This window comes from Zonotrichia albicollis, chromosome 13 (genome assembly GCF_047830755.1).
Source record: "Zonotrichia albicollis isolate bZonAlb1 chromosome 13, bZonAlb1.hap1, whole genome shotgun sequence".
NCBI classification, from domain to species: Eukaryota; Metazoa; Chordata; class Aves; order Passeriformes; family Passerellidae; genus Zonotrichia; species Zonotrichia albicollis.
In genome coordinates, this window is record NC_133831.1 from 13208140 (window position 1) to 13230916 (window position 22777).

A 22777-nucleotide genomic window follows, 5' to 3' on the forward strand; every position below is an offset into this window, starting at 1 on the left:
CAAAAATGGAGAACAATAGGAATCATTCCTCGGGTTGGAATATCTGTAGTGGTCTAAGAGCTGATTGTAATGTTCATAACATCCATGTGTGTGGCATTCACATTCTCTGAAAAAATTCCTTCACCCAGGGTTTTCCTCCTGGGAAGCTGAGAAGCCTCAGAGAAAAGGAAAACAATTCTTATCTCATTTGCTTCTCCTGTGTTGTGCTCATGTGGAATGTGTTTGGAGATTGTTTACCCACAGGTGATTGTTCCATTGCATTCTGCTGTGAGTTGTTTTCACTCTTTGGCCAATCAGGGCCAAGCTGTGTTGGGACTCTGGAGAGAGTCACGAGTTTTCATTATTGTCTTTTTAGCATTCTGTAAGTATCCTCTCTGTATTCTTTAGTATAGTTTAGTATAGTATTCTTTAATATAATATAGCATAATAGTAATAAATTAGCCTTCTGAGAGCATGGAGTCAGATTCATCATTCCTGCCTTCACCGGGGCACCCTGCAAATCCAATCCATGTGTTTCTTGGGAAAAAGGCAAGGAATGCAGGAAGGAACAGCAGGAGAAAGGCTTTCAGTGGGATGTGCACCTCACCTGCTGCTCTGGCATTTCTTTCACGCTCAGCAGTCCCACAGAGCTCCATGGAATGTGGAGAACTCCATTATGAAGCTGAAATCAGGGAATTAATAGATTGATCAAAGTACGTGTTGAAGTTTGGGAGATGTGAATCGCTGCAGGGAAATTTTGGCCTGGTTTCTTGGGTTCAGATGTATTGGACTCCACTGTGACTCCAAGTATGGAAAATAATACTCAAAACCTAAATCTGAAATCAGGGTCCTGCAAGGCAGAAATTTTCCCAAAGTGTTGAGCCTTTAGGACATAACTGGAGCATTCAGACATGAGCAGCTTGGAAGATAGTTTGATTTTGAAGAACATAAATAAGGATTAAGGTACATAAATTTCCTGTCTCTAAAATGGGATTCTCAAGTGGCTTCATGAGGCTAAGAATATGTATAGGAAATCTCTTTTATCATAAGCATATTTCCCTTATGGCACGTTTCCTGTATGATCTCTAGAAACAGTTCTATTTTTAGGTGTGTTATTTAAATGTCTTACTGATGGCACATCTAAGCATTGCTAAAAACCTCTCAAGTGCTTTAATAGGAATGATTTTAAAGCATTTGTCTGGCTTAGTTGCAGCTAGAAATAACTGAAATAAGAAGCCATTAGGAAGCTTGTCACACTTCCTTAAAATTGATACTAAGCTGTTCATAACGCATTCTGAACAAAATAACATTTTTTTATTTGTTCATTATAGATTGTGCCTTAAGGAAAATGGATTTTATTGCAGTAAACTAAAATAGTTATGCACAAAATAAATACATGATAAAACAAGGAGGCAGAAGAAGAATTTTAAAGACCTATACACTGTAGAGTGTGAAGCACCGTTCAAGTAATGAGACTGGCTTGGCTGATGTCCATGAGAAAATCCGAGTGGGAACCTGTAGTTACAAATGTCTTGGTGAGGTGGGGGACTCTCAGAGAAATGGAAGTACTGGATTACAAGAAAATGAATATTTGACATGCATTTTGTAGCCACCTTCCACAGTTGTCTTTCAATGCTCACCGCCCTAGTGCTTGTTATCAGCAGTAATGCAGGCACAGCTGCTGGGTGCTGACAAGCCCCTGAACACAAGGTGCATGTCTGTGGGGGCTGGAAACACAAAACAAGACAGGCACTGCCTTTTCCTGATGTCTCAGTGTCATTGCAGCAGCAATACGACTCCATTGTGCACTGCAAGTGCTGGGGAGATATTAAAACTGAAATTCAGAAATATCAGAGTGCCTCACTGAATCTGCAGTGCTGCTGCCCTAAGAGCTCCTCTGTAATCTGAGGGTTCAGGTGCTATTTTCTTCCTGCTCAGCCTCCACACCTTCATCCCTGCCTTTGTGCAAGAGGGTGACTGCTCAGCCAGCCCACACATGGCACATCCCTCTCTTATTAACCTTTAGTGACACATGGCTTACTTTTGCATGGTCAGAGGATTACAACACACTGGTTTTTAGAATAGCATCCCAATAATTTCATATTTTAGCCAGCACAGGAATGCAAGGCTCTGCTGGCCACATTAACTCTGTGCACTCTGGAACCCTGCTGGCAGCAGGGAAGGCTGTGCTGCTGGCGTGCTGCTCCTGAGGAGCTGGACAACGCTTTAACTGATCCTCAAGGGTTCCCAGAAAGTGAACAACACAGTACAGACCATTTACAGAGCAAAGAACTTTTGTTGTTAGCTCATCCTCCCAGCTGGTAAAACACACTACGTGAAGCAGTGCTGGCTCTGCATGAGAATCCCAATTACAATACACATCCCAATTACTGCCCTATTCCTGGCCAGCTAACGGAGTGACAAAATGCAAAGCCCCAGTCTGCTGTTTCTTGCTTGTTTCCTCAGTCTCTGAAGGATCCTTACATTTAGATATCATTACAGGTGTGCACCAAAATTGAGGAACTCCTTCAAAGTTTATAATATGGACAGTTGTGTTTTATTTGAGGCAATTCCAAAGTGGAAGGGTTTCCCTTAATTTCCTTTCCCAGGCTCAGAGGTTAGAGTTTGATAAAGCATTTACCAAGCATTGGGTTTCCTTTCAAATGCAGCATCTGTTTAGACCCAGAGTAGGTGGTGACAGCCCCTCACACCATGCTCACAGCACTCCATCATGTGAGACGTGGTGCAGCAGCCACCCTGCTGCTTCTCTGCTCCAATAAATGAGGAACCTGTAGGTAAATTGCCGCTTGTGGTGCATGGTCACGGCCATTGTCACGGCTGCACCACAGTTGTCTTAGCAACAGCCACAGCCCACAAGCTGGAGAACAGCTCCTTAACTCTCAGGCAGATAAAGGGACGCTGATGCTTTGTCTCCACATGGAAAAATACATGCACATTGTAATAAGTGTTCTTGTCCCTGTTAGAATTAATTTCTAGGGAAAGCTGGTGATAAATATACATTTTCTCTGGTACATGACCAGCCTGCATCCCCACACATTATGGGACACTCCAACCAAGAGGACACGTGCACAGCAAACCTGCAAAAAGCAAAATGCCCCTATGCTACCTGACTGAACAGAAATTGCTCTGTACATATCAAAGCCATCTTGCCAGAGCCCTGCTGAAGTGCCCAGAGAGGACTTGTCAGGATTAGCCTCATTCACAGATGGCTGATCCAAAGGGAAGACCCCTAACTGTCCTGGCCTTGGATCAGAGCTGGGTGTATAAAATGAGCTTTTAGAATCCATTCCTTGGGAGTGAGGCTCACTGAGAAGAAATAATTGATACAGGCATCTAAAGTTGAATTATTCCATTGCTTTCCTAATGCATGTTTTTAAATCCGTGGGTTGTGTAAGGCTGACAGAGTGAATTGGGCTCAGAGCCGTGTGCTGTGCCTGCTGCAGCTTTGTGACAAAGCAGTGTCTGTTTGCTGTGCTTTTATCCTCACTGAAAGGACAGTGATTACTCTATCATGACGGGATCATTTTCAAAGATTTTACTGGGGATTATTAGTTTTACTGCTCTAATAAACATATAATTAAACAATGCCTCTGTATTATTGGATCCTAGTCTGCTTTGTACACAACGGATTTACAGCATGTCAGTAAATATTGGAACTGTGATGCAGTAATTAAGATTTACATAAACTTCTCTGGGAGGAGAATGAGAGATATTTACTGGGAGGCTGGGCTGAAGTGCTTGGAAAGTACCTGTTGTGTTCAATTATAGCAGTACATAAAAGGTGTGGTTTTGTTCAAGATTTCAGCCTTAAATATAGCACAGTCAGCACTTGGAGGGGATGGAAGCTCTTCTCCAAGTCAAGGCAGCACTCCCTGACATGAGCCAAGGCAAATGAACATCTAATCCTCAACCTAAGAGATAACCTTGAAGCAGGAGAACATATTTGGAAGCTCTCTTCCTCTGCTTGGCTGTTACTGCTCTACTCATTTTGACATGCCCTGTGTTGCCAAATGCTTTCCACCAAAGCACTGGAGTTCAACCCTGACATTTGATTAAAAACACAGCATCCTTCATTTGAAGTGGTGGGCTTTTTTCATGGGGAATAAAAAGATCCAAAAGGATATTAAATTGTCACTCAAACAGATAGGAGTTTAGAAAACACACTTTATGAAGTGGAGCAGACTTTGGGCTGCTCAGGGAAGCAGTGGGTTAAATCCCCAGGGAAAATGCTGTGGCAGGTGCTGGGTCCATCAGTACTGTCACTTTTTAAGCATCACCTCCTAAAGGCAATGGAGCAGCAATTCCCAAATGTCAGGGGTCAGGCAGGTGAGGCAGAAGGGCGGCTTGGCTGAGCAGGAATCTCCTCTTGGAAATTCAGCAAAAGAGGAAGGTTTTACACCCAGTGGAAGCAAATTCAGGTGCTGTGGGAAGTACACAGAGATGCTGCTCACCACCACAGGGAGAAAGTCTATGGTTGAAGTCACTAGAAATGTGGGGGACAATAAAAAAGAGCTTTTAAAAAAATATTAATGACAAAAGGAATTGCAGAAATACCATTGTCTTGTTCCAGGATGAGGATGGTCACCTCCCAAACAGGGACAGGGAGAAGGCAGAAGTGTTTATTGTGTTCTCTGTCTCCAACACAAATCAGGGACCAAGGGGCCTCAGTGCCCTGAGCTGGAGGATCATGACTGTGACAGTGATCAACTCCCAGCTGACCCTGAAATTGTGGGAGATCTGCTACTCCAGCTGGATCCCTGCCAATCTATGGGGCCTGATGGGATTCATCCAAGAACTCTCAAAAAGGTGCTGATGTCACTGCAAAACCTTCCTTAATGATTTTTGGAGCAGTCTTGGGAATCTGGAGAGGTCCCAGCTGACTGGAAGCTGGTGAATGGTATCCTGATTTTCAAGAAGGGAAGAAGGAGGACCCCAGAGACTACAGGACCGTCAGTGTCACTTCAGGGCCTGCTAAAATCACTGAAAACTTTATTCTGGGAGGTGTAGAGGGTCTGCCAGGACCATGCAGTCAGAGCCTGTCAGACCTGATCTCCTGCAGCAGGGACCCCACCTGGCTGATCAAGGGAAGCCACTTGATGGAATCTTTTTGGACTTGAGCAAAGTTTTGATACCATCCCTGCCAGGATCCTTCTGGACAAAATGTGCAGGCCACAGCTGGACAAACTCATCGTGGGATGGGTGAGCAGCTGGCTCAGGGCTGGGCACAGAGGGTGACAGTGGCTGGGGTGACAAAGGGTGACAGTGGCAGGGGTGGCACCAGGCTGGGGCCTGTCCCCAGTGGGGCTCTGCAGGGCTCCACCCTCAGCCCTGAGCCCAACACCTTCACTCATGGTCTGGAGCCAGGACCCAAAGGAGCCCTCAGGGATTTGCTGATGACCCTGAATGAGGAGGAGCTGTTGGCTCCTTGGAGGGCAGAGAGCCCTGCAGAGCCCCAGGCCATGGCAGAGAAAGACAATCCCCAGCCATGGGAAGTTTTCAGGCCATGGCAGAGAGGGACAATCCCCAGAGCATCAGAAAGACAGGAAAGCATTGGAGAGTGCCCAGAGGAGGCCATGAGGGTGGGGAAGGGTCTGTAGGGGAAGCCTCAGTGAGGAGCAGCTGAGGGCACTTGGTGTGCTCAGCCTGGAGGAGACTGAGGTCAGACCTCACTGGGGTCTTCAGCACCCTCACAATGGGGCAGCTCTGATCTCTTCACTCTCCTGACCAGGACAGGACCTCAGGGAATGGCTGGAGCTGGGCCAGGGCAGGGTTAAGTTGGATATCAGGAAAAAGTTCTTCCCCCAGAGGGTGCTGGGCATTGCCCACAGGCTCCCCATGGAATGGGAACAGCGCCAGGGCTGCTGGAGCTCCAGGAGTGTTTGGACAGCACTCCCAGGGATGCACTGGGGAGATTGTTGGGGTGTCTGTGCAGGGCCAGGAGCTGCACTGGGTGGTTCTGATGGGTCCCTCCCAACCCAGCACACTCTGTGGTTCTGTGAATGTTGTGTGAAACACAGAAAATGCAGCTCTTGACAGACCTGACATGTCCAGGCTGGTTTGTGTTAAGCACTAATCAGCCTGGCACAGTCAGCTCCCTCAGATGGGGAAAAGGAAAACACCCACCTGGTGCACTGGCTATGAGCTCGTTGCACTAGATTAGGTGAGCATTGCACATCATATCACATAAGCTTCTCTGGAGAAAGGTCAGAAGAATGGGTCCCAGCAATATAAAAAGGTGAAAACAACCTTTACCAGGGCATTGTTTATTCTGTGGCTGTAATGATTCTCCCTTTGGGGCTGAACTCCAAATGCTTTGCAGGGAGGAGATTCAGAGGTACCACACTGATTCCCATGGGGAGAACCCCCCTGAGGCTGAAGGACACTGAGTAAAATGGGAACAGGGCAGGGGGAAGAGTGAGATTTGTGTTTCCAGTCTGAGCACTGGCAGCAAGAGCAGCTGCAGGGCCTGTACCAGCCACCCTCCCTGCTGTGCCACTGCAGGCATGGGACAGACTTTTATTTTAGAAACAAGCTGGTTTATGTGAAGAAAAAAATTCTTTGAGTGTGTTTTCCTGCCTCTCATCCCTGTTGCACCCACTGGTCGGGATCAGGCAAAGGAGCAGGAGGGATCCCAGCAGGAATCACCCTTAGAGCTGCATGGGGCTGGCACCTGGGTAAGGAAGCCCAGCAAACACCATGAAAGGATTTGCAGGACAAAACTACTCAAAAAATGTCCCAACTGCTAGAAAAGCTTCAGCCTGACCAGCTCAGTGTTTCTGTCAATGAAGACACACAAATCTGCAGGAGACAGGGGTTTCATTGATGCTGGGGCTCACAAACTGCTCTTGCTACCCAAGGTCTGGCTGAACAGACTGAGGGACAGAGAGGAAATTGTGTATTCAAGGAAACAATTATATTGCTTTAATTAAAATATTACCTTTGGAGATTTTTGTTTTTAATAAGACATAAGCACCAGGGATCTTTGAATTTACCTTTGGAATCAAATGCTCTCCAGAAAGACATCACTGCCTATATGGTAGGTCTTAACTATGTTTTCTCAGAGATCCCTTAGTGCTGTTCATGGGAGTGAAATCACAGCTATTTGTCAGGTTTTCCAGAATCAAGACTCTAAAATTAGATTTTGAATTGATGGCTGCTAATTGCTGTGCACAGCTTAGTTATTTTTCTTTGATGACAGATATTTATGCTCTCCTTCCTGAGGTACCACCTCTCCCTGATAGTGGGTTCAGTATCAAACCTGTGAAGCAGAAATTATTCTGGTAGGAGGAAAATGAGACTCAGAGTAAATATTAGGGAACATTAGACAGCACTTAGATTTATATAATTTTGATTTCTGGATTGTGCTGCAGAAACATCTACCCAACTAGCTAGGCTTCTCCCTAAAGTAATTTGTGTTCTCTGTCAAACATTAACATCATAATTATAAGATAATTTAACCCTTATTTTTGTCAAATTAAGGTTCTTCAAAATTTTTATAGGTAGTGCTTTGCAAAATCTACAGAACAAATGACATAAGTATTATATCATTATGCTATTATGCTAAAAATGTTTATACTAATTATACCATAGATTCAGTCCTTGAAGTTTTGCCATAGTTCCTTCTGTAATACCGCTCTCCTGGGACTTGAATCATTTGGCACCTGATTACACTAATTACCATTGAACTTTAGAACCTTTAATACAGTGAAAATTCAAATATTTAACATGCACTGATATTTACAGGATGAAAAAGTGGAATTTACACAGAAATGTGATATCCAATTTCTTTCTATAATAATGCCAATAACTTAGAGTTAACCCTTATTAATATTTAGAGCAGCAGTAAATGTAAGCAGCTGTCACTGGAATGTTATGATGATGATCAATAATACCTTGGCCTGCGTGGATTTTTGTGCTCCTGTTCATTCTTTGTGTAACTTGACATGGGAGGGAAGGGAGCACTAATGAACAAGTTTATAAATATCTAAAATGCTTACCTACTCCAGGGGTTGGGAAAGGAACATTATTGTAATGTCTGAATATAGGCAACACTTTCCAACCCTTTTAGTATGGAGAATATATAGAATATATATTCATTATAGAGAAAAAATAGATATGTTTCAATATAGAGAAAAAAAGTGTATATTTCAATATGGAGACTATATAGAACCCTTTCACTATAGAGAATATATAGAATATATATTCAATATAGAGAAAAAATAGATATATTTCAATATAGAGAAAAAAGTATATATTTCAATATGGAGACTATATAGAACCCTTTCACTATAGAGAATTATATTCTACTTCTCAATTCCTAATAAAAATTAAACGAATGCTTCTGATGCTTCATGGCCTGAAAAACTGTGAGCTTTCTAATCCATGTGGTGTTTTCAAGCACAGAGGCTGTGTAGGAACCATGAGTTGTGTTTACACCAAGACATTTGGTACTCAGCTGCCATCTCCAGTACAAATTTACTTTTTGAGCTTTGGATGGGAAGCATTATTTTGCTTTATGAGCCCCATTTAGGGGAGAGCACTCTGAGAGAGGCCAAAGCAGACCCTTGGTGTCAGGGAGAAAAACAGAGACAAGTTTGGGTTCCTTGATCTGGAGCATGGGGAAAGATATTCCCAAGTGTCTGACCCATAACCAAACTCTTCTGGTAAAATTCTTCTGACCAATTTTAGTTATTTTGTCAACAAAATATTTTTATTCACTTTTCTGAGAGGTCTCTTAAGGTCACTTAATTCTCCCTAAAAGCAATCTAAATGCTTTTGTCTATGATGAGCACATCTTTGGGTACCAGCTCTTTCTCCAGCACACAAAACACCAATTTTGGAGTTCTTTTTGAAGTCACTAAGTATGCTACTAGGGATGATATCTATCTTAATGATTTTCTTGTTTAATTATCTGGATTAGCTATTTGTGGGAGGCTTTACTGTTCCAGTTTTTCCTAAACTTTACCTCTATTTGTACTTGGAATTGTCCTTGTCTTATTAAATCACTGGAATGGCCCCAGATCTTTTCAGTATATTGCATGCCTCGTTTCAGTGGGTCACCAATTGCTTACAAAACAGCCTCAGTAATTTGTGAAGGATGATTTGTCACATAAACCCAAACTTATCTTTTCACAGAATTGCTGCCATCAGCACTACTTCTAAGTAAAGCCATGAAAATCTGATTTTTTTTCTCTCATAAAAAATTATTTGGTATTTATACTAGGATCACTTTTTCAAAGACATACTATTGGATTTGCAGGGATGCCCCAATGAAGGCAGGAATGAAGAATCTGACTGCATGTTCTCAGAAGGATAATTTATTACTTTATTGTACTATATTGTATTAAAGAATACTAAACTAAACTGTACTAAAGAATACAGAAAGGATACTTACAGAATGCTAAAAAGATAACTTGTGACTCTTTCCAGAGTCCCGACACAGCTTGGCCCTGATTGGCCAAAGAGTGAAAACAACTCCCAGCAGAATGCAATGGAACAATCACCTGTGGGTAAACAATCTCCAAACACATTCCACATGAGCACAACACAGGAGAAGCAAATGAGACAAGAATTGTTTTCCTTTTCTCTGAGGCTTCTCAACTTCCCAGGAGAAAAATCCTGGGTGAAGGGATTTTTTCAGAGAATGTGAATGCCACAACACTCATACCTCTATGAAGCAAATTCAGGTATTGGCATAGAGAATAGCTGACCCATTCTAATGACCCAAGTGTTTCAGATGACTTCTTCATTGGAAAATTTGCCAAATCCTGGAAATACAGAGGGAGGGCTCCTCATTCTGTGCCCACTGCTGTTCTGCAGCCCCTTTTTCTCTGGTTATGGGAGTCGTGCTTGACCATCCCAAAGTGGCCTGGCTGCAGTGCCCACTCTGCCTGCTGGACTGGGCACAGTCACCCTCACATCCCTCCAAACCAAGACCAAGGCTCCTCTCCACCTCACAGAGGTGAGGAGGTGCCTTGCAGGTTGCCAGGAACTTGGTCATTGTGCGAGGAACAGATAGGAACAGAACTTTTACAGCAGGAATTAGAGATAAACTTCTCTTGTGGGAGTATGATCTAAATGTATCCTGGTTACTGATGCCTTCTGTCTCCCTGAGCAAGCAGTGCTGGCAATCCCAATGAAATCACAGGGTGCAATCAATCCTTAGCTCAAAACTCAAGAACCTGAGAGAGAACCTGCTACAACCCCTGAGCACAGGAGGAAAAGGGCTGGAGAGCACCCCAGAATCTGAGTGCAGCTCAACCAGACCTCACATGGGGCAAAGTCCTTTCCCTGGGCATGAGCTGAACATGCCCATATATTTATTTCAACATCCCAAACACTTGTAAGTAATTGCTAACGTGGCATGGGTGCTGCAGATGTGGTGCTGCTTCTGCAATAAATGTTCAAAATAAATCTTCAAGAGAAAAGTAACAGAAAACTGATGGGATTTAATGAGAGAGCTGTGCCAGGCAGACTGGGAAACTGTCAGCTATGCACACACAGCCCTATCCCAACAACTTCTTCACCAAAAATGTTCACAAATGTGCTTTTCCCACACTCCAAATAATAGTATGCATTCACATAATGACTGAGGAGACCAGGCATTAAATTCCTTCAGCTGCAGGAGGGCAGTTTTGTTGGTTTTTTTAAAAAAATTAATTTCTTGAGAAATATTTGTGCTGTTCCACAGTAAAAAAAAGAATTAATTTAACAGCCAATCAAACAGGTGTCCTGCAGCAGCCTGAGCAGTGGTGAGGCTTTGGGTGAGCCAGGGAACCAGGAGGTGCTGGCACTCTCACCAGAGGCAGCACCACCATGCCTTGTACTCCTGCTTAATTTGGAATTTACTCCTGCTTAATTTGGAATTTTTGCAGGACTTCTGTTTTTAGCAGTAATGATATGGAGCAAAATAGCAAAATGCTAAATCACAGGCATTTTTGAATGCACACAAGGTTCAAATTCAGCATTTAAGCATGGTAACTATGCATTACTGACTTCCTGCTGTCTCCTGAAAAAAAAACTGGAGCATCTGCCTATAGTTACTCATGTATTTGATGCTCTGTCACTTTGCTCTCCTTTGGCTTCCCCAAGCTAGATTAATTGGATGGCTCTGAAGCATTTGGGGAGTATTTTGGCTTTTGATAATGTTCTCCTTTTCAGGCTGCTTTCCAACCTTTTCTCCCCTGCTTAATGACCCATTCAAAAAAATTACCAATGAATTTCTTAGACTAGATTTACATAAGATCATTAGAGTATTCCAACTCCTTTACTTTAAAATATTCATGGCAGTCTCACATTGTTGGCTTCACAAAACCAATTTCAGGCAAACCTCCCATCAGCTTCACTGAAGGACAGCAGGGTACAGCTATAATTGTCAAAAACTTGCAAGCTTCAGCTTCAGTGGCTGTTCTTCACATTAAACACCTATTCTGACAGTGCTGCCCTGCACATTCTGATCACTCTGTGGAGTTGGGGAGGGACAGGTTGGATGCTTTTTACTGTCCCCCATTTTTGAGAAGAAATTACAAGACCTTGGTGACCCAAATCAACCTATGAAGACTTTTCTGTGTATCACCTGAGTGTAAAACTTCACTCAATTTGCAGCTTGAAAAGCAAAGCATTGAATTAAAAAATTCTGTTCAATTTTGTGCCTTACTGGCCTATTTTACCACTTGCTTTGTACAATTTTAGAGTGGAAAGTGATGCTGTCCTGTGAAAGGGTGACTTGATTTGCCCACAGAGACAGCATTCCTATTCCTCTATTTCTGGCTTCATGAACAACCCAAGATGCAAGGAGAAGTCTCCAGAGAACAGTATGATGTAAAATGTCCCACCATCTTAAAAATTTATTGCTGAAGAAACCGTGCTTGCATATATTTTTAAAACGGAAATCAATAATTTAAGGCTGTTTAAAATATACGAATGTAACTTTAGTTAATCTGTTTTTTGTGTACATTGCTTGGCAAATAAAATACGTCTCAAGGGACTCTGTTTTGTTAACAATACTCACTTCTCCTTTCTTTTTTTTACTACTCCTGAAGGAATTTTGAAGGGCTTTCTGTAACTTTTCCATAAAGCTGAGCCTTGCCTCCATCCTGTGGATCTGAAATCTTTGCTGGCTGTCCCAGAGTGGAGGGACCTGCCTGGGATGTGGCAGTGCAGGGAGGCCACCCAGCCCTGCCAGGCTGTCCCCAAGGTGTCCCTCTGCAGGTACAGGTGGCACCTGCCATGGGCAGTGACCAGAAGGGTCTCCTCAAGCTGTGTCTGGTGGGTAACTGGCTGCAAAATGGGCAGATCTAGAAATGATGCAAATATCTGTGTTTGTGGCTTTTCTAGGGAAGAGTGCTGTGTACTCTGCCCTAGGTGGTTGACAAAATGTATTTTAATGTGTTTGGGAATGAATGATACCTTGATAAGAGATTGGTCAGCCTTCTCAACCTCCTGTCTGGCTTTTAAGGGTGTGAATATCAGGGCTGAACTTGCCTTACAAGGTTCATTGGGTGTAGGTGCTGCTCTCAAACTCAGCTGCAAGTGTTTCCTTTCTGCAGAAAGAATTAAATGCCATTTGAGTCAGAGTGTGTGGCTGACTGGGAGGGATGTGCAAAATCAGGCTGAACCTTCTGTTGTGTTTAATTTGGTAGCAGGACAGGATCTTAGGTCATCTGTATTGCAGGTGAATGCCACAGCTGGGAGGCCAGAGAGCATTTGGGGTGTCTCTCCTCCTAAAGTTGTCATTTGGGGTTGAATAAAAACTGAGTTTGCCAGTCTTTGTGGTGAGTGAAAGCAGCAGCTTACCTACTCTAGTTCTATCTCCCGTGGGAGCTAAAATTAGCAAAAACCTTGGCTAAAACTTAAAACTCATCTAAGTTGTAAAAGCTGATAATTGATTTGTCTTCACAGAAACCATGGGGAGGCCCAGTGTGACCCCTTTGCCTCGTGAGGCATCGTGGATTTCAGCATGTTAAATTCAGCTTGTCACCAGGGCTGGGGTGTGCAGGGCTGGGAGCACTGGGGGGACAGGGACAGGGCTGGGCTGGCAGGGCTGGGCTGGGATGGAAGGACAGAAAAGGTCAGGAATGGAAGGACAGGGCAGGACAGGGTAGGGCAGGACAGGACAGGGATGGAAGGACAGGGATGGAAAGACAGGACAGGGATGGAAGGACAGGACAGGACAGGGATGGAAGGACGGGACAGGACAGAAATGGAAGGACAGGACAGGACAGGGATGGAAAAACAGGGATGGAAGGACGGGACAGGGATGGAAGGACAGGGATGGAAAGACAGGACAGGGATGGAAGGACAGGGATGGAAGGACGGGACAGGACAGGGATGGAAGGACAGGGATGGAAGAACAGGACACGGCAGGACAGGGATGGAGGGACAGGGCAGGACAGGGATGGAAAGGCAGGACAGGGATGGAAGGACGGACAGGACAGGGATGGAAGGACAGGGATGGAAGGACAGGACAGGACAGGGATGGAAGGACAGGGATGGAAGAACAGGACACGGCAGGACAGGGATGGAAGGACAGGGCAGGACAGGGATGGAAAGATGAACAGGGATGGAAGGACAAGGCAGGACAGGGCAGGACAGGACAGGGATGGGAGGAGAGAACAGGGCTGGCAGGACAGGACGGAAGGACAGGACAGGGATGGAAGGACATGACAGGGCAGGGCAGGGCAGGGATGGAAGGACAGGGATGGAAGGACAGGACAGGGCAGGATAGGGCTGGCAGGGCAGGGATGGAAGGACAGGACAGGACAGGGCAGGGATGGAAGGACAGGAGAGGGATGGAAGGACAGGGCGGGCAGGAGAGGACAGGGATGGGAGGACAAGACACAGCAGGACAGGGCAGTACAGGACAGCAAAGAGCAGGGCAAGGCTGGCAGAGCAAGGCTGGCAGGACAGGGAGGGTGTGAGCCCCAGTGCCCAGGGCAGCAGCGGCTGCAGCAGTCGAGGACAGAGCCCAGTTTTGTTCCTCTCCCCGGAAATCTTGAGCACAATCCTATCTGTGGTTTCTCTAAACAACTCATGGGGTTTTTTTCTGTGTGAATGGAGAGCAGCAGGATGAAAATACTGTTTTATGCTTTTGATAAATTGCTCTGTTTCTCCTCTCCCTGGATTAAGCAGTGCAGTGAGTTCAGCTCTCTCACAGACAGCCCCATACTGAGAGGTATCTGTTCCATTTTATCCTGGCAATTCAAAGGCAGGGGTATTTTCATATACCCTTAAATCTAATTTTCCCTCTGCCTGGTATTTGGGCTCACCCCTACCCTTGTTTTAAGGACATCATTCAAGAACCTCCACATTTTGCACATTGCAACTTTCTTTTGGAAACCAGGCAGAAGAGGTAGGGGAGAAAAATGCTGAAATCACCAAGGATTCAAATCCTAAATTTAATGGATTAGCCTACACTTGACAGTGACAATGTTTCTGCTCCATAGTTAATTAAAGGTAGCATCAGGGCCTTAGAAATGAATTCTAATAATTTTTGAAGTACTCTTATTTAGCAGCATGTTTTTGATAGTATCTGCTGAATAAGGCTATTAGATGAGCTGAGTGCAAGTGTCACTATAAATGACAGTAGAAGTGGTATTTTTGATGCCATCTACATAAAACCTGGTATTAAGGTGAAAGCAAAAATAAGCTTATCTATAGATCTAGGCAGGAAATTATTAAGTGTCAGTCATGTGTGCCAGGGTGAGGCTGACACCCCATCTTCTGTTCCTGTTTGCACAAAATCTGACTTGTTATTGGTTTATTTAGCATTTGGATATTAGCAAACACCTGTGTCTGAAAGGAGTGCTCCAAAAGGTAAACACAGAGCACAGAGATTTTTGTAGATGACACAGGGCAGGAAAAATGGTCCTGGCTAACAGAGCAAGCCTGACTGACATTGCATATCTGACATCAAACCATATGGTAGGACTGTTGGGTTTTTGTTATGAATAAATAAATAATCTCCTTTCAGAAGCAATATTTTCTAGCATCAAGCCAGAAGGAACATTTTGTTATAAAGCTGGTTATCTTGTACAATGTTTCCTGCACTCTGAAAAACACACAAGCAATTCTTTGTATCAAACTGGGTTTGACAGGTGGAGCATGACAAATATTTGGCATTATTTGGTGGTTTACTCATTTTAATATTAGAAGTTACAACTATTTAGAGAACTTAAACAGTGAGCCACTAGAAGACAAACATCCATCTGTGAGCACAGTTGAAAAAACAAAATGATGCATTTATGATATTATTTAATAAAAATTAATTCTAAGCCAAGTGTGACAAACAATTGCCAACATCCCATCCTCCCATGTAGCCCTGACTTGTAAACTACAATCACATCTGTTGCATTAGTATTTGTAATAACTATGCTTGTGATAAATGATCACATCAATTTTTAATGGCTTTCCTAATGTTCACAAGAACAATTGCATAATGAGGTTACCTTCTCTTAAATTTATTGTGTGGAAATGTTGCATGCAGCACATGGCCAAGAGCTCCTGGCAGAAGAACTTCCTAAACAGCTGCTCACAGGAAAACTCCCCTTGTGCAGGAGGTGGGGAACGTGAGCAAGGGGTACTCCAGCATGCTGCCAGGCTGGAGCTTATTTAGAGATTTTGTACTACAACTCATTTTACTTTGTCTAAAATAAAGTAAATTTAAAAAAAATCAGATCAGAATAACAAAAAAAGTAATGACTCCTGACCTTGTGGATACTCAAAGTTCCCTTCTTGCACTGTCAGAAACATTTTGCACTGTATGTTCTATCTATACCATTAATGCTTCATTTTTAAAGTGAAATCATATCTGAAATATATCACAGAACCAAAGATCATACCTGAAATAAACCACAGGACCAAAAATCATACCTGAAATATATCACAGGACCAAAAATCATACCTGAAATAGACCATAGGACGAAAAATCATACCTGAAATAAACTACAGGACCAGAAATCATACTTGAAATAAACCACAGGACCAAAAATCATGCTTGAAATAAACCACAGGACCAGAAATCATACCTGAAATAAACAACAGGACCATAAATCATATCTGAAATATATCACAGGACCAAAAATCGTACCTGACATATATCAAAGGACACCAAAAATCATACCTTAAATAAACCACAGGACCAAAAATTGTACTTGAAATAAACAACAGGATGAAAAACCATACCTGAAATAAACCACAGGACCAGTTTTCAGGAAAGTCTCTGAATTTGCTGTGTCTTTCATGTATCTTTAATGACAGAAGGATGGGCTATGAAGTGAGGTCCCACCTGCACTGAGCACAGAGCGGGGATTGCACAGGACACACTGGAATGCCAGGATGGCTTTAGAAAATGTGCTTGTCACCATGTGTGACCTTCATGTGCATTTTACTCCCAAATAATACAGGATTCTCTTACTCTGGGTGTTTGATTTTCTGTAACACACAAAATTTACAACCACATTTCCTAAGTATTTCAAACTTAATTCTTTCTGGGCTACTTTAGCCCTTGCCAGAGGCCATGATGAGGAGCAGAAAGGCCCTTCTGGAGCTGTCCAGCAGCCAGGCTGAGGCTCAGGTGGGACCTTCCCTCCTCAGCAGCACTCCCTGCCTGTTGGACCAGTTTACATCTGGTTATTCATACAGGTCTAAAAGAGATTACAATCTGCTGCTTGATCTACTCTGTGCAGTGCCAGAAGCTGCATTACCCAATAATTTGGGTCGTGCTATTTTTGTCACAGGGAATCTGTACAAATGAGGTGGTTTTATTCTGGCAATTCAGCCCTGCGTTATTTAGGGGCTGCAGTAATGCTATGACAAAGTACAGGAACAAAGATCAACAGCTGATGCTTGAACCCTGCAGTGAACCCACTTTCTATAATCCTGGAAATATTGTGCTTCTTTATGGTGCTCCATTCAGAAAAGCCAGTCAAACCAGGGCTTGGGCTGAAAAAAAAATGCTCAGGTAGGAAGAAAAGGAATCCTGGGTTTCCCGGGCTTCCAAAAATGCTGGGAAACAGTCAACGTTACATTTTTCTGGTGTAGCTCAAATATAATAACTATATAATAACTAACTATATATAACTATTTAATAACTACTGTAATAAATACAGTATAAAATATTACATGTATTATATGGATTCTTCACAACTGTTAAGGCAGGATTGACTTAAAAGCCACACAGTAGCAAGAAGGATTCCTTCAATGGGCAAAGGAGGAAATTCAGGATGGCAAACAGCATTTCTTGCCTGTTGGCTGCCTGGGGATGGGCCAGGCCTGGCACTGCCACCCATTCCTGCCCAGGACACTGCCCAGGTCTGGGTGAGGCACCTGAGCAAATGAAAGGAGTTATAATTTATCAGGCTGCTGGTTAAATCTATTCAGCTCCAATGACTTCAGGGACAAAAGGCCCCTTGCTCTTTCTCCAGTGTGATTTGTGGATGTGTGTGTGCACATACAAATTACAGACACACACACACATGGCTTTCACGCTCATGGATGAATATGTTGCAGGAAATTGTGTAGCCTGCTGGTAACTCTGTCTATCATCAGTTTCCCTGAGGCCCCACTCCTCTCTTGAGGACTCATTTTTACTTTCCAAACCACTGAACTGCTCTGACTAACCAACCTCATTCAAATTAATCTGACAGATGTGAAAATTTCTGGCTTTTTGCAGCCCCAAACCCAGCTCAGTTGTGCCAGAGCAGTTTATTTATACCTTTAAAATGCTCTGAAAAAGCCCACTGGTATCCTAGAGCAGGGCAGGCTGGCACACCTGATGTCCTTGGGGTGTCCCTTTGGAATCCCTACACTGAGTCCTGTAAAAACTGGCTCTGGCCAGGCTGGCTCTGCCACCCCAGCTCCATTCTGGCACATGGAGGGCCAAGGCAGGAATATTCTTTGTGAATTAATGCATCAGCAAGCAGCCTGAGTTGCCAGTTTGGGGGCACAATAGAGTAATTTATAATTTCTGGCCCTGCTCCTCTGGCTGCTAGGGGAGTGCAGAGATATTCCAGGGCTGGGGCCACTTTTCAGATGGAGTGGCCAAGTGGAAAAGGATCAGATGCACTGGTGGAGAATACTGGAGGCTTAAAAAACATAGAGACTATTGCTCTGGAAGAAGTAGAAAGGAGAAGAAGGCCCATAGAAAATATCAGAAGGGGGAGGCAATGGCCTGATATCAGTAGGGTGAAATCTGTAGGGGTTTACATGCTCCTTAGACAAGCCTGTCTCTGTGGAGGAGGGCAATATTCATGCTAACAGCCAAGGAAGTCCCTACTCACTCCTCTGTCTTCAGCTTAGTGCTGCCAAAACCCCCAAAATTAAATTCTGTTGCATTCCCTGTCAAGCAACCCCTCATTGGAATTTGCAGTTGCTGGCCCTGAGCCAGCTGGCAGCAGCTCTGCTTTCTTTGGGAAAGATGGGAAATGATTGATCAGCACTGGAAGCTTTGCCTGCACTTCAGGATTGTTACATCTTCGGGAGTGCAGTCCTGCTAATTGAGCTGCCTCATGCTTGTTTGTACACGAATTCACAGTGCCTAAACAAAATACTGAATATTTCTGGCTTTTGGCATCCTCCACAGATGGACTGAGGGAGTTTGTGATGCACAAGCATCAGCACTAAAATGAAGAGAAAGCATGCTATCAGCTCTATCATCAGTCATCTGGTTGTAGGGGCATACAGGATGGGTAAATGAAGATGGTATAGAATGCAATCTTATCCCCTAAAGAGTTGCAGCTGGAGCAATTACTAAAGATTGGGAGCAGGCCTGATGATAACAGGCCACACTCTTTTATAATATAATACACACTGGTAGCAAATAAGAACAGTGTTATACAAGAGTGGATTGGTGGGATCTGGAGTCAGGTGGTTACTGCAAAGACCAGGAACAGTCAGTGCTTAGAGGAGCTGCCTGTGAGAAACATTGAGGAGGTATGAAACCCTGGCACTATGGAATCCTTGCACTATAATGATAAGAGAACTCTTGATATATAAGACAACCAATGGTGACCCCGACGTGATTCAGGACTAAACTATATTGCCCTGTGGATTTGGGGCTAAATCATATAACCCCGTGGATTTGGGGAAAGTGGACTAGACCATATAGCCCCATGATTCAGGGAAGCAGGATTTGGGTACCAAACTATTGGCAAAATGTATCAATTACAGCTGTTGGTGTTTGTTAAATATGAGTGTAAAAGACCTTGAAGATAAGTGCTTTGTAAGCTGGGAAAAACTATAGAACTGAGCTAACATTTAGAAATATATATATATCTGTTCTATAATATGCTGTTTGAACATTTGTATAACTCTTAGTTCTAACTGAAATGTATGGATGTGTCACAATGTTAATTTATTTGAATCTGTCTTTCTAGAAATGCTGCAACTCTTTAATTAAAAGGAAAAGGGGGAATTGTAGGGGGATACAGTATGGGTAAATGAAAATAGTATAGAATGCAATCGTATCTCCTAAAGAGTTGCAGCTGGAGCAATTACTAAAGAGTGGGAGCAGGCCTGATTATAACAGGCAACACCTGTAGCAAATAAGAACAGTATTATAAAGGAGTGGATTGGTGGAATGTGGAGTCAGATGGCTGCTGCAAGGAGTCAGGAACAATCAGTGCTTAGAGGAGCTGCCTGCAAGAAACATCAAGGAGGCGTGAAGCTCTGGTGATATAGAATCCTTGCACTATAATGATAATAGAACTCTTGTTATATAAGGCAACATCTGGTGAAGGTCTTGTATAATTGACTATTCTGATAGTTTCTGAGTTTTCCTGTGTCCTAAGTTTGGACTGACTCTCAGGTCTTTGGCTTAGAGATGAAGGAATTTGTCTTCAGTGAGAGCAGAGGGTCGTGTGTGAGCACCCTTCAACAAGGAAATCAAAAGGCAAATCTCTGTCACCAGCAGTGTCCCTTTACTAGGAACAATCTCTGTCACCCAGCATTGTCCACTTACTGCCACTGCCCCTTACTTGTTCAGCAGAACACACTCCTGATTACAGCAGTTTAAAAAGAAACAAAAACTTTGCCTCTTCCCCTTCCCCAGCTATTTTTAAAAAACCTGCTGTATCGTTTAATTTGTGGGGAAAAAAAAAGAGAGTTAAAAAAGCAGCCCAAGTAGATATTCTGAGCATGGAGTGTTTTAAAGAACAGTTCTAAATTTAGCAGCTAAACTACAAGATCTGACAAGGCAGTGCTGGGGACTGCAGTGGCATGGTGCTCATCTTCACTTATTCCTTAGCTTCAGAGGAATAAGTGAAATAATCCGGTTATCACAAACAACCAATTAATGATGGAGAATTTCTGTTTTTCTTTACCCATATGGTTCAAGAAAACACTGTATAATCTGAAAATAGTTTAAAGAAAATTAACAAAACCTCAGGAACACAAAATGGCTTTGTGCTGGCAGTACAGAACTGGATTTGTGGGGTTCTTGTCACTTTTTCTTGACAAATCCCACAGGTTTCCTGTACTAAGTGACCAGATGACAGAGTTTTCTTCCTTCATTGGTAATGTGGGGACACTCTCAACATGTTTGGAGGCTTAATAAGTATTTGTAAATCACTTGGAGCCTCTCAGATTGGAAGTGTTGTTAGCACATAGTGCTGGTATTAATTATTAAAACAGAATTGGGCTCTGTGGATGTGTCACAGCTGGCACCTGTAAACCCAGGGATTTTGAGAGGCTGTTCCCTACAATAAATTTTGCTTGACATAACAGAAAGTTTTAAAGTTGACTGTTTGACAAGGATGGGCTTTGGAGAAATATTCATGGACTAAGAACAGATTTTCACTCGGTGGATTTACAGAAAACTTCCAAAAGTTTCTAGAGATTTGGGATATCACTGAGTAACTGAGCGAGTTACACAAGAAATCCCCAAGTACACTCCAAAACCATCCTGATGTGAGAGAATTTTGTCTGTGCTGCTGCAGCACTGCCTGGGCTGATCTATTGTGAGAGGCATTTCTGTAACCACCATGGAGAGGAATCTGTAAGCTCTATGGTCCTTTGAAGACAAATAAAATTAAATACATTATGCATTTTTAAAGGCCTTCTCCATTTTTTGTGTTTTGGGGTTTTTTTCTTTTGTTATTGTTGGGGGTTTTTTTGTGTTTTTTTTTTTTTTTTTGGGAGATGGGGGATAGCATTTCATTTTCTCTATTTTTGAAATTGTGAGGAAATCTAAAAGCTGAAATGTGCCTCTTGCAATTGGTATTTTATTGGTGTTACATTAGGAGAAGAATGACACAGTGAAGGTGTATTTTAAAAGAAACATTTTGTTTGGATGTACAAAATATATTTCAGTGTTTGTTTTGATATGGCTCATGAGTTTTAATGCAACTGTTAAAAAAAATCAGTGTTTTACAAGTTTGGCTTTTTTTTTTTGTTTGTTTCTTGCTGCATATTTCACAAAACAAGAGAGAACTGATGGGTTTCAGTGCACACCTTGTGCCTTGGGTTCTGCTGGTACAAGCTGGGGAGAAATATTACTTCAGATATACTGCAGATGCTTGTTTGGGTGTTTTCAGCTCTTTGCATGGGAGGGCAAATGCTCTTATTTCAAACTGTATTGAAAAAGAAGACGACTTTTAACAGTATTTTTCCCTGTAATTTGTGATCTGTGACAAAGGTTCTGCCAAGCAGAGGGCAGGAGGGAATGGATCTGTGCTTTGCAGCCCCTCCAGAGCCGTGGCCAGGACCCACATTTTGTGCCCTGAGCACAGCAAGGACAATGAATAAATACTTTGTAGTGAGATATGAAGTGTTCACAATTGCTGCTCAAAGCCTGCAGTCGTTTGTTTGGCTAGGAATATTTTGCTGCTCAGTTTTGTGGCACTAGTACTAATGGACAGAAATTCGAACATTATTATGCAAGCAACTGTTATGCAGATTTCCCCCCCTTTTATTTTCAAATTTTTGAAACTGCCCCCTGAGCAACTTCCTGACACCAGCGCCTTCTAACATCTCTAAATGTTGCTGACTGAAAAAACAAACAACACTGTCACATTTGGAAAGTCAAAGCAGAAAAGTGTCTCATTTGTAGAGCGATTCATTTCGATTTTCATCTTGCTGCTGTCACTGAGGATACATGAACAGCAGCAGTTGGTATTGTCAGGAGACCCAAGCAGACCTGTTTCCTTGGCTGACTTGACAGCTGTTCCATGAAAGAGATTCATGCTCACAAAATCAGAAAAGTATGAAGACCACATTTTCTTCTTAACCCTTTCTTGCCTTAGCTGTACCTGTGCTATACTTTAATAAAAATTCAAAGGGAAGGATCAGGTAGCTGTGGAAAATAGCAGAGAGACTTGGTTTAGCCAACTGCCACATGTGTGTGATGTAGCACTCCCTGAAGCAGTATCTTTGACATTGTTTGGGTCTGCACTGCTGTCTGGGGAAATTAAACACAGGCTCTGATTCCCCTGTTACCACAAGCAGTACCTAGGGGGAAAGAATTTTACATTATTCTTCTGAATAATCCATTTCTCAGGCAACCTGGATCCTTTCTTCCTCTAGATCTGCAAATATTTAAATATTTTTGAAAGTGTACTTTCTTTAAGTTTTCTGTTTCCTTCAGCTTTGAAAGAAACATATTCTTTTTAGCAGGTATTATTGCCACGTTTGTTTTTTCTAAAGTGCAAGGATTTCTTACAATAGTGGGCTTTACTTGGCCATTCTGAGGTAGAGTTCCTAAAACACACATCACCTGCACTGACACACTCTGGGATGGTTTCCTTCAGCTCCTGCTCAGAGCTCTGCACCTTCATCTCACCAT

At 43.0% G+C, this 22777-nt stretch overlaps 1 protein-coding gene across 8 annotated transcripts in view; it reads right to left on the minus strand.

Annotated features, from left to right (window-relative positions):
• CHST8 (carbohydrate sulfotransferase 8) overlaps positions 1–22777 on the minus strand; it is a 205626-nt gene that overhangs the window by 103548 nt on the left and 79301 nt on the right. The window contains exon 1 of one of the 8 annotated variants that reach the window (XM_074551074.1): positions 15933–15955. The exons of the other annotated variants lie outside the window; for them this stretch is intronic. The gene's annotated coding sequence lies outside the window, so the exon portion shown is untranslated. Of the gene's footprint in view, positions 1–15932; positions 15956–22777 lie in introns of those variants that run through there. 8 annotated transcript variants of the gene reach the window in all.